General features: G+C 46.1%; 1 long non-coding RNA gene across 1 annotated transcript; it reads right to left on the bottom strand.

Annotated features, from left to right (window-relative positions):
• Positions 1–955: 955 nt before the first annotated feature.
• On the bottom strand, positions 956–14,388 carry LOC142918396 (uncharacterized). Its single transcript, XR_012937620.1, has 4 exons — positions 13,355–14,388; positions 12,580–12,714; positions 5,223–5,333; positions 956–1,793 (listed from the first exon to the last, which is right to left on the bottom strand). It is a non-coding gene; the product is annotated as an uncharacterized LOC142918396 (long non-coding RNA).
• Between the last annotated feature and the right edge of the window lie 460 nt (positions 14,389–14,848).

Genomic DNA, 14,848 nt, shown 5'->3' with positions numbered 1-14,848 from the left:
ATAACGTGAGGACTCGGGATGAGCAGGGGGATATAAGCGGGAGTGTTTTTGAACGAGGGGAGTTGTTGCCGGGAATCAAGAGTGAAGACATCTCGCCACTGCCGTTCCAGCCATCAATGGGACCTCAACCCTCATGCCGTCGCCAGGTGGGTGTTGGCTGAACCCCCTGCCTGGGACAGATGGGTGAGCAGGTCTGAGGGAGCATAGGTGAGGGCAGCGATGGAGATCCGAAGTTGCTGTGTGCAGCGTCGCTGAGTATGGAGCTACTGTGTGCAGAGTCGCTGAGTTCGAAGACGCTGTGTGCGGAGTCGTTGAGTGCGAAGACGCTGTGTGCGGAGTCACTGAGTGCGAAGCTGCTGTGTGTGGAGTCGCTGAGAGCAGAGCTGCTGAGTGCAGGATAAGTAACGTGCAGAATAAATAAGAGAGCGGGGAGAAGTTAAGTGTATGTGACCGTACAGATAGTTATAGGAGTGCCAATAACTGGTGCAAGAACAGGTGAATAAAGTGTAAGCAAGGGACTTTTTACAACGTGTCGATGTGAGTATTTTTTTAAGACACTACACATGTATAGTTGCGTGATATTTTGTGTTTTTGAAATATTTAGGTGGATGTCTGGTGACATTTTGTTGAAGTTAGTTACGTTGAAGAGTCTTGTGAGACGTCTCCCCCCTCCTCTTTTCAAAAAATAGATGGACTAGTCCTGGCAAACAGCCAATCGTTGCGCGTGACGCAAACGTTATTTTTTATATAAATAAATAAATAAATATGGCGTTTTCAAAATAAATTTATGCAAACCGACACACCTGATGATGACCGTTTGAGTTATGGTCGAAACGTCGTGATAATTTTTTATTGTTTTATATATATTTTGTTATTTTGTTGTTTCTCTTCAACGTGACTTTACCGAAAAAACTAAAAATATAATAACGTCAAATTCCGAGCCACAATGGTCCATCTTATCTTCCAGAGGTTTTTTTTGCATTGCTCGCAGGTGAAATGAGGTGCCCAGGGTGTGTCTTGATCCCCAACAGGCATGCCAAAATATGCCATGTAGGCCTCACACATCTTAGGAGATGCTTCCACAGAGTACTTTTTTGCTCGTGTCTTGATAAATTGGCTGCAGACATAGCAAAATGCGTCTGCTGGATGCTTGCAGCCTCTTGATGCCATCTCAGAAAAATACAGATATGTATTCACTTGGGCCACTGGAACTAAATATGAACTAGTGGTCTTAAGGCTTCTATTTATATTACTGGAAAGTTCTAGAATATTCTAGAAGATACTCCAAGTTTACTCAGCACTGAATCTATCAATAATGTTCTGGAAAATTTCAAAATATCACTGTAATGGTCACAAAAGCAAAGTATGTGGAGGCATAAGCAATTAGGAAATAACACTTACTACCAAGGGGAAAAAATGTGTTATCCAGTGTAATTGTTGACTAGAATCTTAAGTGAATATTTTGCATGATTCAAATGCTGCTCAATAACATTGTAATAAGCAGGATTACTGCTTAGTCTTATCTTGGATATTGCCCATTTCCCTTCAAGTTTTTGTGATGTGCACTAGGAAGTCTTCCAATTAATCTACAGCCCTGATTTGTTGTCTCATGAATCACAGCTGGGCCACTCGTGGAAGCATTCGTCTCATTATTAAACAATGAAAATTACGTAAAATGCTGTAATGTTTCTTACCAAAGGGGTATAAGCATTTCTTCTTCCTCCAATAAATCAATAAGGCCGCCACCAGAAGAATGAAGGTCACAATTCCAGCAAGAATTGCAATGTTTTTTTCTGCAGGCAGCAAAAGGCAGAGGATAAACATTCAGCATGTATATTTATTGACATATACAATTAAATGCCAAGACTATTGCATAACACCCTCTGAAATAATGTTACATCGACACCAGTGCCTATGCTTTTATATCAGTGCATCAACCAATTTAAATTTGGGAGCAATGCTTTCTAGTAACATACATTTAAGCAGCAAACTGGGGGATGGTTTATAATTGTAATCTCATCAGCAGTGTGGCCAATTAAACAAATGCCAGACAGCTAGATGTTGTAGGCAAGCGCTATCCACAAACATTGTTACAACTGGTCAGTTCCACACTACATTAGCTTTGCTGCAGTGATCGGCTTCATGAAGTACATATGCACAAGCAAGCCTGATGGATCAAAGTATATATTATTTTTAACATGCTGTGGTGGGAAACAGGGGACATGGTAGCAAGATTTGTTGGTGTACTTTGAATCTATGCAACCCCTCTTCAGCAACCCCCCACTAACCAGCATGGTACGGTTTTATAATATAACACCCATGATCCACATATGTTGAACTTATTTCGCACTGCACGTAGCCAACTGTGCTAATCGGAGTTGCGCAGGAAGGGCAACAAACTTACCACAAAAAGCAGTTATAAAAAAAATTGTTTTCAATCTCGATCTAAACGTGCATTTGATCCAGTGGCTTCCTAATATCGAAAGAGCGTTCCAGACGGCTGCACAAGCACATCTGAAAGCACGCGATGCAGTGACCATCTTTTTTAGATGGCTAGCGAAAAGCCACTATGATGACCGTAGTTTGTGTGTTGGTTTATGCTCCTTGACGAGATCAGCAAGGTATTGTGGTTCATTTGTGGCAAGCACTGATGTATTCGTTTGGCAACCGGAAGCCAAAGCAGCTCAGCGAGCATCGGACAGACATGGTCGGATCTTGCAGTACCCGTCACGACACATGCCAAATAATTTTGTAACGCTGCAGCTTGGTAATGTTTTTGCGAGACCTATCCTAGAGTAGTGCGTTGCAATGATCGCGCCCTGTCGCTACTATGCTACACGCCACTTTAATAGTGGTCAAATGTGTCGTAGAGCCCTGATATGAAAATTTCAGGACCTCATCCAGCAGTGGATTGACACAAAGGCTGTACATGTGTGTACTGTACATGAAAATTTTGGTTTCGTTTGTAGATTACACACAATCCACAAAAAATTACGAAAACATATTTTTACAATTGTGCAAGAACACAGAATAACCTGATTTTAACTCCAATGGGATCTTCAGAATGGTGCCTTGCAGTGTGAAAAACACTGTGCTTGATTTTTTATTTCAGATTGTACGGTTAAGTAATTGAATTCAATTTTTTATTTAAAGCTTTCGTGACTGCAGTAATTCATATTCTTAGCTCTTTCGGTAAAGTCACGTTGAAGAGAAACAATAAAATAATAAAATATATAAAACAATAAAAATTATCACGACGTTTCGACCATAACACAAACGGTCATCATCAGGTGTGAAAGCCAACGGAAAGAAACATTTGAAAGAAGTGGCGGTTTGCATTTATTTATTTTTAAACGGTGTTTTTATTTATTTATTCATTTAAAAAAAAACGTTAGCACCACGGGCAGCGATTTGGCAGTTTGTTTAGAAGGACGAGTCCATCTATGTTCTGAAAAGAGGAGGGGGGAGACGAAAAATTAATGTATGCTGTCTGAAAGCCACCGTAAGTGTGAACAATCAATTAAGACCTGAAATGGTTTATCAAATCCTTCCAATGATTGCTAAGCCAGAATCCATCTTCTCGGTTGAAATTGTCAACATATCGCGGACCGCATCCGTGAACATGAAGCAGACTTGAAACACGGTAGGACGAACACCTCAGCCATGGCAGATCACTGTTATAATTCAGTGGACTCACATGACATTGACTTCTCCAAGACGGAGGTTCTCTGCAAGCCATCCGGCTACCATGAGAGATTCGTTCATGAGGCTATCCACATATACAAACACAGAGAAAATTTAAACCGAGAAGATGGATTCTGGCTTAGCAATCATTGGAAGGATTTGATATACCATTTTGGGTCTTAATTGATTGTTCACGCTTACGGTGGCTTTCAGACCTCATCCATTATTTTCGTCTCCCCTCTCCTCTTTTCCGAACATAGATGGACTCGTCCATCTGAACAAACTGTCAAATCGCTCTCCGTGTTGATAACGTTAAAAAACGCCACTTTTTTTTAAAAAAATCTAATTTTCTTGCTGTGGTTTTCACACCTGATAATGATTGCTTGTGTTGCAGTCGAAACGTCGTGAGAATTTTATTGTTAAAATTTTATTCTATTTTATTGTTTCCCTTCTACATGACTTTACCAAAAGAACCAAAAATAAAAAAAGCAGCCTTGTTAGCGGTCCAAAAGACGTCGTGCTGGCAGCTGCGCGAGGAATCTGGGTAAATCCAGGCTGTGGAGCTGTCTGCTGAGCTGCGACAGGAAACTGGTTAGACCATGTTGCGGAGCTGGTCGCTGTGCTGGTTAATAATGTCCTTCCAATGGTTTCTCAGCTTATATCCATCTTCTCGGTTGAAGTTGTCTCTATGTTTATATATGTGGATAGCTTCATGGACACATCTTTGATGGTAGCCCGAAGGTTTGCAGAGTACCTTGGTCTCGGAAAAAAATATCATGCGAGCCCACAGCGTTATAACAATGGTCAGCTATGGCAAAGGTATTGGTTCTTCAGATCTGCCTTGTGCTCGCGAACCCAGTCCGAGACATGTCGTTTCGTTTCCCCAATGTAACTGCTACCGCAGACACAACTTAGTTTGTAGACCCCAGGGTATTGCATGTCAGGAATGACATCCTTCACAGATGGGATCAGATCACGGATTTTGTGTACTGTATTGAATCGGACCTTGACCTTGTTTGTGTAGGATTTTGCCAATCTTGTTTTTTTCTGGATAAGTTTTAAATTTTTTCATCTTCAATGGTAGGTCTGGTTTCTATCAACAGTACCCCCAAAATATGTTGGCAATGGCTGATTCTAGACTTCCTTGCTGCAAATAGACATTTGGTTCAGCAATTACTAGCAAATTATTCCAATGGAATGCTGTTGCCAATGTCTGAAATATTCACGGTTAGGTCCTTGGTGAAGGAATAACCTATTTCAGGCTTGACACGTGTAGTAAGGGAAATATAATCTGCGTGTATACATTTCTCTGACGTATTGTGGTATGTCAATTAAGAAATTCATATAATGGGGCAAGTACGGATCACTGCCTGGTACCTTGAGAAAAACTCCAAACATCCCTACTAACAAGATTTCAATGAGGTCCAAGATGTATAAATTCTTTACCATTTGCAAGTTGGTGCATTTTATGATGCCAATCGCTCTCAATTGAATATCTTGGTATCAGAGGCTATAGAGACGAATAAGACATTTCTCACCTGTGTTTGATGTAACTCCACAAGGCTGTAAAGGATGAGGCCGACTGTATCCATCCTTGCACTGACACACAGTGTCACTAGTGACAGTACAGTACCGTTGAACATCTTCATCTACACAGCAGAGAACAAAAGAAAAACTTACTTTAGTTTCAGTACTGTACTGTTTGTTTAATGTACAAAATGTCGGTCTTTGCAATGTCCCAAGTAGCTATCATTTTAGCATAGTGTACATTACAATTTGGTAATACGATGGAACATGTATAATCTTTGATGGCTGTGGAGAACAGGGTAACTTATAAACGAATATTTGTTGTTATAACTTGCTGATCCGCCCCTCCTGGACATTTTTGAAAAGCATAGCTAATCAGATTCCTTCAGTGGAAATACAGATTATAATTCTAATGTATGGATGAGAGGAGTTATTCTTTGATCATTATAATCACAGTGGGTCACATTTACCTGTAGCATGGCATTCGAGAATGCATGCCTCATCACAGATCAACTCAAACAATAATCGTAATTATAATAACACAGTTGCGATGAGGTGACTTTATCTGTTTCATGTGGTGATGTGTGTGTAGAGTAGCGTGAGCAACCATGAGGGGGCGAACAGAGGGAGTTGCGAGCGAGTTGACAGCCAAGGATAACGTCATGTGACGGGTGCTGTAAGGGGGTACCTTCGGGAACAAAAGCAGGTCCGAGCTAGGGGGAGGAGCCGCCAAAGGGGTACTTAAGGGGGACCCCGTGACGAAGGCGGGGTCATTGTGGGGAGCCAAGGCAAGGATCGGCTGGAAGAGGTCTCTCCCTCCTGGTTGCCGGGCGATGTTGGCTGAACCCCCGTCCTGGGCAGACGAGTGGGAGAGCCAGGCGGATAGCCAAGTGCAGGGCTCCGAGTATTCAATCAGGATCGGCTGATAGAGAGGGTTTCTCTCTCTTTGTCTCCGGGCAGTGTTGGATGAACCCCCACTCCGACCAGACGAGTGAGAGAGCCCCAAGGGATAGCCGAGGGTAGGATAATATCGTGTTCGGGGGTCCACGGCAAGGACCAAGAATAGAGAGCACCTACCTCTGGTGTGAGTTTAGAGTGTTGTGTGCAAAAGTGTTAATAAATGGCATCAGCCCTTATAGTAAATCTCGTCTCCATGTCGTCTTACTGCACAACTGTTGCCAGAAGTGACCGGAAAAAAAACTTTCATCGCCATGTCAAAGTCGGCTTCAAAGAGAAAGAACCCACCCGTTGTGCAGTTGGACGATGAAGATGAGACGAAGGAGGTCCCCACAACGTCCCCGGAGTCCGGGGCCCTGGAGATGCACCCTGCCGAACTTCTGCAACCGATGCAGAAGATGGATGGAGGCTGCCGCTCGCGGCCACTCACTGTCGCCAGAGGGCTGGCAGCTCCTCACCAGCCAGCTCGGCCAACTGCTGCAGTCAGCCGCGCGCCTCGTCTCCCTCATGTCGGAGGCGGGAGCCCAGCCGTGCGCGGAGGGGTGCTTGTGGTCGTCGGCCGGAGCAGCGGTGGCGAACGAGGACTCCTCTCTCGCAGGGGCCAGCATCCACCACGTGCTTTCGCCGTGGCCAGCCTGGCCACATCACCAGGGGCTGCTGCAGCGTTCCTGGTGCCTTCGGCGGAACCTCGTCTCCATCCGCCTCCACATCGGCATCGTCATCAGGGCCCAAGGCAAATCGCGACGCATCAGCCACTCGGCCGCTACCTTCACCTCACACATCTGGCGGGGATAGGGTTCCGCTAATGTTCTTCAGCCCATAATGTCTGTTCACTGTCGGCCGTCGGGTGGCCAAAGCGGGTACATCAATGGGATGCACTCGCGCGTCGGGTTGTGGCGGCCGCGGCAGGTTCCTGCACGGTCGCTCATTATGTTCAAGGGGTAGAAGTCCATATTTTGGTGGATACGGGTGTGTCGGCCACCATTATATCAGAAATGATTTTCAGCTTGTTGCCACACAGCTTTGGTCAGTTGAGGCCTACAGAGGGGGCTTGTGTTGCTGCAAACAAAGATAGTTTGGGCATTCAAACACATCGTCGCCTCCATTCGAATTAGTGACATTGAATTGGAAGGCCCTGTCTTGGTCTCAAACAAGTTGGCCGTGCCATGCCTTTTGGGCACAGAATATTCAGCCAAAATTCCCCTTAAAATCTTAATCGACCAAGGTTGTATGGAGTTGCCATCGGGCTGTCAATTGAACTGTTTACACTCCCCTACCTTGTCGACTCCTCTTGCCACCAGTGTACGGCTTTGGCTAGAGATTCCATAAAGATTCCACCTGTTTCCGAAATGTTGATACCCCTGAGGTTGCGCAAACCCCATGCAATTGCACATGCCTAAGGCGGGAGTTCTCTTAACTCCCTCGAACTACTTTACACCGACTTCCTGCTTGGTGGGTGCCCTGACAGTCGTGTGGGAGGACCAGGAGCCCTTTTTGCAGATTTTGAATGCGGGTCCTTCACACGTAGTTATACAGGCCGGTACCATATTGGCGCACGCGACCCCAGCTCGCCCACCAGAAGATGCCACGCCGGTTGACAGTTGTGTGGCTGGCGTAGTACAGGATGAGAAATCCGACGACAAACTTTGCCAGGAGAATTCGCTCACTTTCAAATGCCTCATGGAGATGGTCTTGAAGGGACTACAGTGGGAATCCTGTTTGATATATCTGGACGTCATCGTTTTCAGCCGCACGTTTGACGAACACTTGCAACGTCTTGAATCGGTCTTCATCAAAGTGCGTGCTGCTAACCTGAAATTCAAACCCCAAAAGTGCCATTTTCTGCAGCCGTCCGTGCGGTATTTGGGCCATGTGGTCAGCACCTTAGGAGTCGCTACAAATCTGGATAAAACTGCTTGCGTCCGTGCGTGGCCAACCCCCACATCTGTCGCTGAGGTTCGTAGTTTCGTAGGCTTTGCCTCATATTACCATCGCTTTGTACGGGATTTTGCGCCTATCGAAAAGCCACTCCACGCGCTGTCTGCTCAAGGCCAAAAATTCCATTGGGGCAAAGAGGAGGAAGAAGCATTCGTTGCACTTCAGGAGTCCCTGGCTGATGCGCCCCCCATAGGGTTACCCCGACTTCTCGCTGCCCTTCGTGTTAGACACAGATGCCAGTGACACAGGCATAGGGGCTCTGCTCTCCCAAGTGGTCGACGGCACCAAGAGCGTTGTTGCACATGGCAGTCGCATGTTGTCCTCTGCGGAGCAACGCTATAACGTGACCCGTAGGGACTTGCTGGCCATTGTGTACTTTATTCAACTGTACAGGCCCCATTTGTATGGCAGGCGGTTCACTGTTCAGACGGATCATGCTGCCTTGCAATACTCCCTGCTCATATGTAGTGGGTTCCACCGAGACTGGAGACGTTGTCTTTAGAGGCAATACAGTTTATTTGTAACTACAAACAGAACTCCCCTTAACTCCCACTATCTAGGGAGGTACAGCCTCCGGGTTAGCGTGCCCTCACACGGAGTTAAGCTGGCTCCCAGCCCTCCGGCTATCTGTGCCCTAGGGGAGACTAACTGACCCGACCCAGCCAAGGTACGGGTCCTGACCACTGGTTCGTGCTCAGCCCCGGCCCTTACAAGGACGTCGGGTCCCGGGGTCTCAGGGTCCTGGCTAGGCTGGTCTTCTGTTTTTCGTCTTCCGAGCACTACCCCGAGCTGTCCCAGAGGTGCCCCTTTTATACACCTCTCGGGGGCTCTCCGCCCCCGTTACCGCCCCCTTTCTGGAACCTTCCAGGGGGCTCTGGAAGAACCCCTCCACCCCTCACCTGAGGTCTGGGGGGGGGGGGGGGAAGAACACGGCCCCTCAACGGTCCGGCTCTCTCCCCTTCCCCAGCTCAGGGTGGTACCCCCTATGGGCCTGTGCCCGCAACTGCAGGTAAGTATATACCGACCGTATAAGAGGTGCATTTCCGACGCTACACATAGATCAACCCTCAGGTCAGCTGTCCCGCTGGATTGAGGTGCTGCAGGAAGGGGGCACAGCATGGAAATGCAGACGCTTTGTCTAGATTGCCACAAGACAGTAGGTGTGCATGCATGACTGGCTCGTGTCATTGCAGGGCCCCAATTGACCCCGGGCCCCAATTTGTGGCAACAGCTGATGCGGCTCCTCTTCCGGGTGCGTCGCTGCCCATGGATTTTGGCCTAGGTCTCTCTCAGGATGAATGGTCTCGCTTACAGAGACCCACAAGACTTTGTTGACCATCAAGCGGGATTATTACTGGCCGGGCATGGAAAGCAACGTGGCGCTAATTGTTGTGCACGGTGGAAGCCTCCGGTTGTGCGTGATCGGCCCCCGCTGCAGTCCATTCAGGTTTCTCGTGTAAATGAACTTGTGGCCCTCAACATTTTAGGCCCATTTCTAACTTCCCAACGGGTCCACAAATAGCTTTTGGTTGGAGTCAAATACCTCACACGTTGGCCCATGGCGTGGCCCTTGCAAGATCAGTCGGCCTTGTCTATCGCCGATGCCTTTTTGCATAGGCATGTTTTAGATAAGAGTGCCCCTGAGCAGCTTCTGACCGACCAGGGTCAGAATTTTTCTTCCCGAACTGCTCAAGGAGGTCTGTGACCTACTTAGCACGAAGAAAATCCATACCTCGCCCTACACCCTCAAACAGATGGGATGTTGGAGCGGTTAAATCGCACCCTCACATCCATGCTGTGCCACCAAGTGAACGTGTCCCAGTCGGACTGGGACCTGTTTATTCTGGGCGTCCTCACCGCATACAGTTTGGCCCCTCACTCCTCAATGGGGTTTTCACCCTTTTATCTGATGTATGGGAGAAAACCAGAACCCCCGATGCATGTGCAAATGGGCCTGAGCTCGTCTAAGAAGGGATCCGTCATGCCCGCTTCGATGAGGGTCATGCTTGACAGGCTGCGTGAAGCACGGGAAGTTGCCGTGGATAATTCGGCCAACTGACAAGCAGCTAACGAGCGCTTACAGAAACACCAGGGATCCGGACTTCTATAGAGGAAGGGGGACAAAGCATGGCTACCTTGTCCCCAGGTGCCCATTGGGATGTCCCTGAAATTACATCGCCGTTGGCAGGGTCCCATTGAGGTCGTGGAGGTACGTCGGCCACAGTGCGTGCGCATCCGGATCAGTCACCGTCACTGGACCGTGTATCCATCCAGTTTGAAAAGATATGTTTTGCCTTGTCCCGTAGATTAATCCCCAACTGCAGAACAGCCGGTGCCTGACGCGTCCGACGAACCGGGCCATCCCAGCCGGGGCGGGGTGCAGCATAATTGATCTGTTTGTCCACCCACAGAACCCCTCCTAGTAGTTCCCGTGGAACGACCTGACATCAGCGGACGCACCGCTCACTCATGGATGCTGCCCACGGGAGCGGACTGACGGCACATACATGGTCCAGAGGAGCTCTTTTCCGTTGAGCATCTCCTTCTTGGCCCCTTGTCATCAAACGCCAGCCATCGCTGATGTTGTGCTCGGCACCTTGGACTGAGAGATGAAGGCCTTCCTTGCACTTTCCGTTCTGCCTTAACACCCTTGTTGTCCCCCCAGCAGACGGATCTGCCTTCACACCTCCATTGATATGGTTGTTGATATTGTTATGTTGTTGTTACAATTGTTCTTGTTGATGGTTTTCTGGCTGTTTGCCATCGACCCCAATGCGGGTTGGTTTCAGTATAGTTAGCAGCCGGGACGGCTGAAATTTTTTTATGGGGAGGGGGGGGTGATGGGGAGTGTGAGCAACCATGAACGGGTGAACAGAGGGAGGTGCGAGCGAGTTGACAGCCGAGGATCACGTCATGTCACGGGTGTTATAAGGGGGTACCTTCGGGAACAAAGGCGGATCTGAGCTAGGTGGAGGAGCTGCCAAAGGGGTACTTAATGGGGACCCTGTGACGAAGGTGGGATCGTTGTGGGGAGCCAGGGCAAGGATCGGCTGGAAGAGGTCTCTCCCTCCTCATCGCCAGGCGGTGTTGGCTGAACCCCCATCCCGAGCAGACGAGTGGAAGAGCCAAGGGGATAGCCAAGAACAGGGCTCCGAGTATTCAGTAAAGATCGGCTGAGAGGGTTTCTCTGTCCTTGTCGCAGGGCGGTGTTGGATGAATCCCCACTCCGGCCAGACGAGAGAGCCCCAAGGGATAGCCGAGGGTAGGAGAATATAGTGTTCGGGGGTCCAGGGCAAGGACCAAGAATAGAGAGCACCTACCTCTGGTGTGAGTTTAGTGTTGTGTGCAACAGTGTTAATAAACGGCAACAGCCCTTATAGTAAATCCCATCTCCACGTGGTCTTACTGCACAACATGTGTATAAGAAAATAGGACTTTAAAAACATTTTTATCTGGGTGACATTGCCTGTAATCTGCCAGAATTTCATTGTTTTAATGGAGATATTGGCTTAGTGGATGCTGCCATGGATCCTATTGACTGTTTAATTGTGGACATTTTAGGTGAGTTGTGAATAACCAGGACATATTCATCTAAACTCTAAAATAGGAAGTGCTAGAGCTTCCAGTGATGTCATCTGTGTATATGATTTCTCTGTCAAGGTTCCTGTGCGTGTGTTCATCCTTTTTTAATGGTTGAATTTTAGCTTTTCGTATTAGTAAAGACTTGTCCTGTTCTTAGACCATCCTACATTACCAACTTATGATACATTTACACTTTGTGCATTTGCCTTTTCAATTGATGCAACTTCTTGAGCCAATTGGTGTAAAACTCGACAGGCCACCTTGTCGTCATGCTGGCCTGCCGTGCAACCGGGGAGTGCCAGCTCCAACTGCCTGTGCGATGATCAGTCTTCTTCATTCGAGCAGCTCATTATCTTGACAGCCATCTTTTGTATTACTATTTAAGATGGAGAACCTTTTTCTTTAATTTCATGATATGTAGCAATAATATGGATACCACCCTGCTCAAGTTGAGATAAAAGATCAGCTCCAGGATTAGAGCCCACAGTCTGCCCATTTCTTCAAGCACCGACCTCAGCTTCTTGTGGAGTAAAGCGAGTCCAACTTGGAGTGCTGTGACTCCATGAAATAACCTGAGATTGATTTTGCTCAGCACACCTTTCTCATGAATCGACCCTTGTCATCTATGGTCCATCCAAAGATGGAATCTTGGGTGCAGCCTATCAAGCAACATGGTTTCAACCAATCTCGGATTTCATTGACCTTTATAATCTTATTACAATTTTTTCCACCACAACCCACTTTCTCACGAATTACAAGGTGATTCAACACTTTCTCATCGATTTAGTTGTTCTGTTTAACATAGAGTGATTTATTAGCCTTTGATGCATGTATCTCCACAATCGGATGACATCCATATACACAGAAAACCGACTGATGTGGAACTCTTACAGAGAATATTGCAGGTGCTGCACTTTTTGCATTGAGGATCACGGTTTGCAACGTCCATGTAGCTCTTCCCTGGCATGCAAGATGTGCAGAAAGATTGGTAGCCATCGGATAAGCAGTCATCAACCCACCTCTTTCCTGTAAAATGGACAAGTTCAAGTAATTATGAGGTCAGAAAATAACGTTGTATTAAATATTACATCTCAATACCTTTTACTTCAAAGACGTTCTTCAATCTGTATGCATTTCTAATTGATGACGTTGTTTATACATAGCATAATATTAATTCCAAAAGATGTATTTCTAATGCCTTTTAATGTTACGCTACGCTATGGTCTGCTGTAATAAATGATGCCACAGAGTCTTTAATTTGAGCAAAGAATAAAGGCATGTCTGATATTTGTATCTTTTTACTAGGTAAGGCCCACTGAGATATTTTTCAGAAGCGACCTGGCCACAAATTATAGCTTGTTGTACGGAAATTTATAGCAGCCAAAAACTCTCTATGAGCATTAACACACAGCTGAGTACTGAACAGGTGATTCAATATAACCTCGCCTATTGGTGATGGTGATCAACTTTGGCCTTCCCAGCTAAATTATATTAATACTCTGTTCCAAGCATTGCCATAATTTCACGTGTGGTATTCTTTGCAGACGCAATCATTCATCGCTTATATTGTCTACATGAAAACCACACACTCTACAAACTAACATTTGACCACATAGGGCAGTGGATGCATTGTTAGTCACAATGTGTTACTGCTTTGCTTGGTTACCTGCAGAACAGAGGTGGCAGCAAAACCCTTTCACTGCTCTGTATTGTCCTTTATCTTCGCATTCATTATACTCAACCTTAACATGAAATTAAAGTAGAACAAGAGTTAGGGCACAGCTACGTGTAAGCAACAATGACTCAATAATACAGGTAACGATTCACTCTACTCCATATCCCCTGCGATTCTACGTATTATCGTGATTCAAGATTAATTCAATATATTTTTGTCTTGCCTGTTAAGCCTCGTTTCTAATGTCTAAATATACTGTCTGCTTCGCAGTGTATCGTTTGTACTGTCTGTTGTATGTGTACTGCCTTGCTTGTACTGTCTTGTCTGTACTGTATGCCTACATTTTCTAGTCTCATTTCGTTCTATTGCCCTGAAGGAAAAACGAATAAAATAATGTATTACTTAAATAATAATACAAATATTCGACTTGAAATTTTAATTTTAAACATTATTTAAAAAGACTAATTGTGAATACCTACTCTTGACCATCAAACCCATAATTATTTGGGCTCTGTCCAGTTAACATTGATATCGAGAATACGAGCATTGTTTACATTTAGGAATGACATAATTCCCCTCTCCCGATGCCGAGGGGAGATGGGTAGGTTTGGGACTCGGACACGTGCAGGGGCGACTACTGTGCTGGTTAGCCAGTCCAGATCGCCCTACATCAGTGTTCTTCATTGCAAGGCCCGCGGGCCACTCGCAGCGCCTGATGGCCTTTAGTGCGCCCCCTGACGTGCGTCCCCCGACATTACACAAATGTGAAAACACTCCCCATTGTGCTGCTGTCACCCCCAATGGTTTCAAATGTGTGGCGGCCCTCACACTGATGATGTGTTATCGGCGAAAGTGGCCCCCCCTCTGAAAATTAGTCAAGCACACTGCCCAAGAAACAGGCTGATGGAGGTTCCAGTTAGCTAAGAGAAAGTGGCAGGCCCATTCTCACAGTATTCTAAACTTGAGAAATGAGGCTAACCAAAACCTTTACTCAGAATTTGGCAAATCTACTAGATACAAAAAGGATAAAAGATTGATTAAGGGTTGCTGGGGACAAACTGTTTACTGATCTCAACTATGCTGATGATGCAGTTCCTTTTTACAGAGTACCCAGCATCATGGCCCATGTCACTGACAAGTGTTGACCAGGCAAATATTGCAATGGGCCTTCGTACTTCCTGGACAAAAGCTTAACTTCAGATGATGGGCTGTGGCTCTGCACAAAAAGGTTAATGCTGCAGATATGATCATGTTGATATTGATGTTCACGTTTATTTGATGTTGCTAACAATTATATATCATTGTATCATGCACTATGCAACATGTTAATATTTTATACAGATCTAATTAAGTGTAACACAAAATTATTTCTTTTTAAGGTAAGTAAATACAGTAATACCTTTGTTAACGACTCCTCTTGGAACGCAGGTCTTTTATAACCAAGTCGGCTGGAGAGGGAAGCTTCACCGCCCTATTTTGCAAAAG

The sequence above is a fragment of the Petromyzon marinus genome, chromosome 1, assembly GCF_048934315.1.
Source record: "Petromyzon marinus isolate PM22_M1 ecotype Great Lakes invasive population chromosome 1, UKy_Petmar_22M1.pri1.0, whole genome shotgun sequence".
In the NCBI taxonomy this organism is placed as follows: Eukaryota; Metazoa; Chordata; class Hyperoartia; order Petromyzontiformes; family Petromyzontidae; genus Petromyzon; species Petromyzon marinus.
The sequence above is the reverse complement of the archived record's forward strand: the minus strand, read 5'-3'. Positions and strand labels throughout refer to the sequence as shown.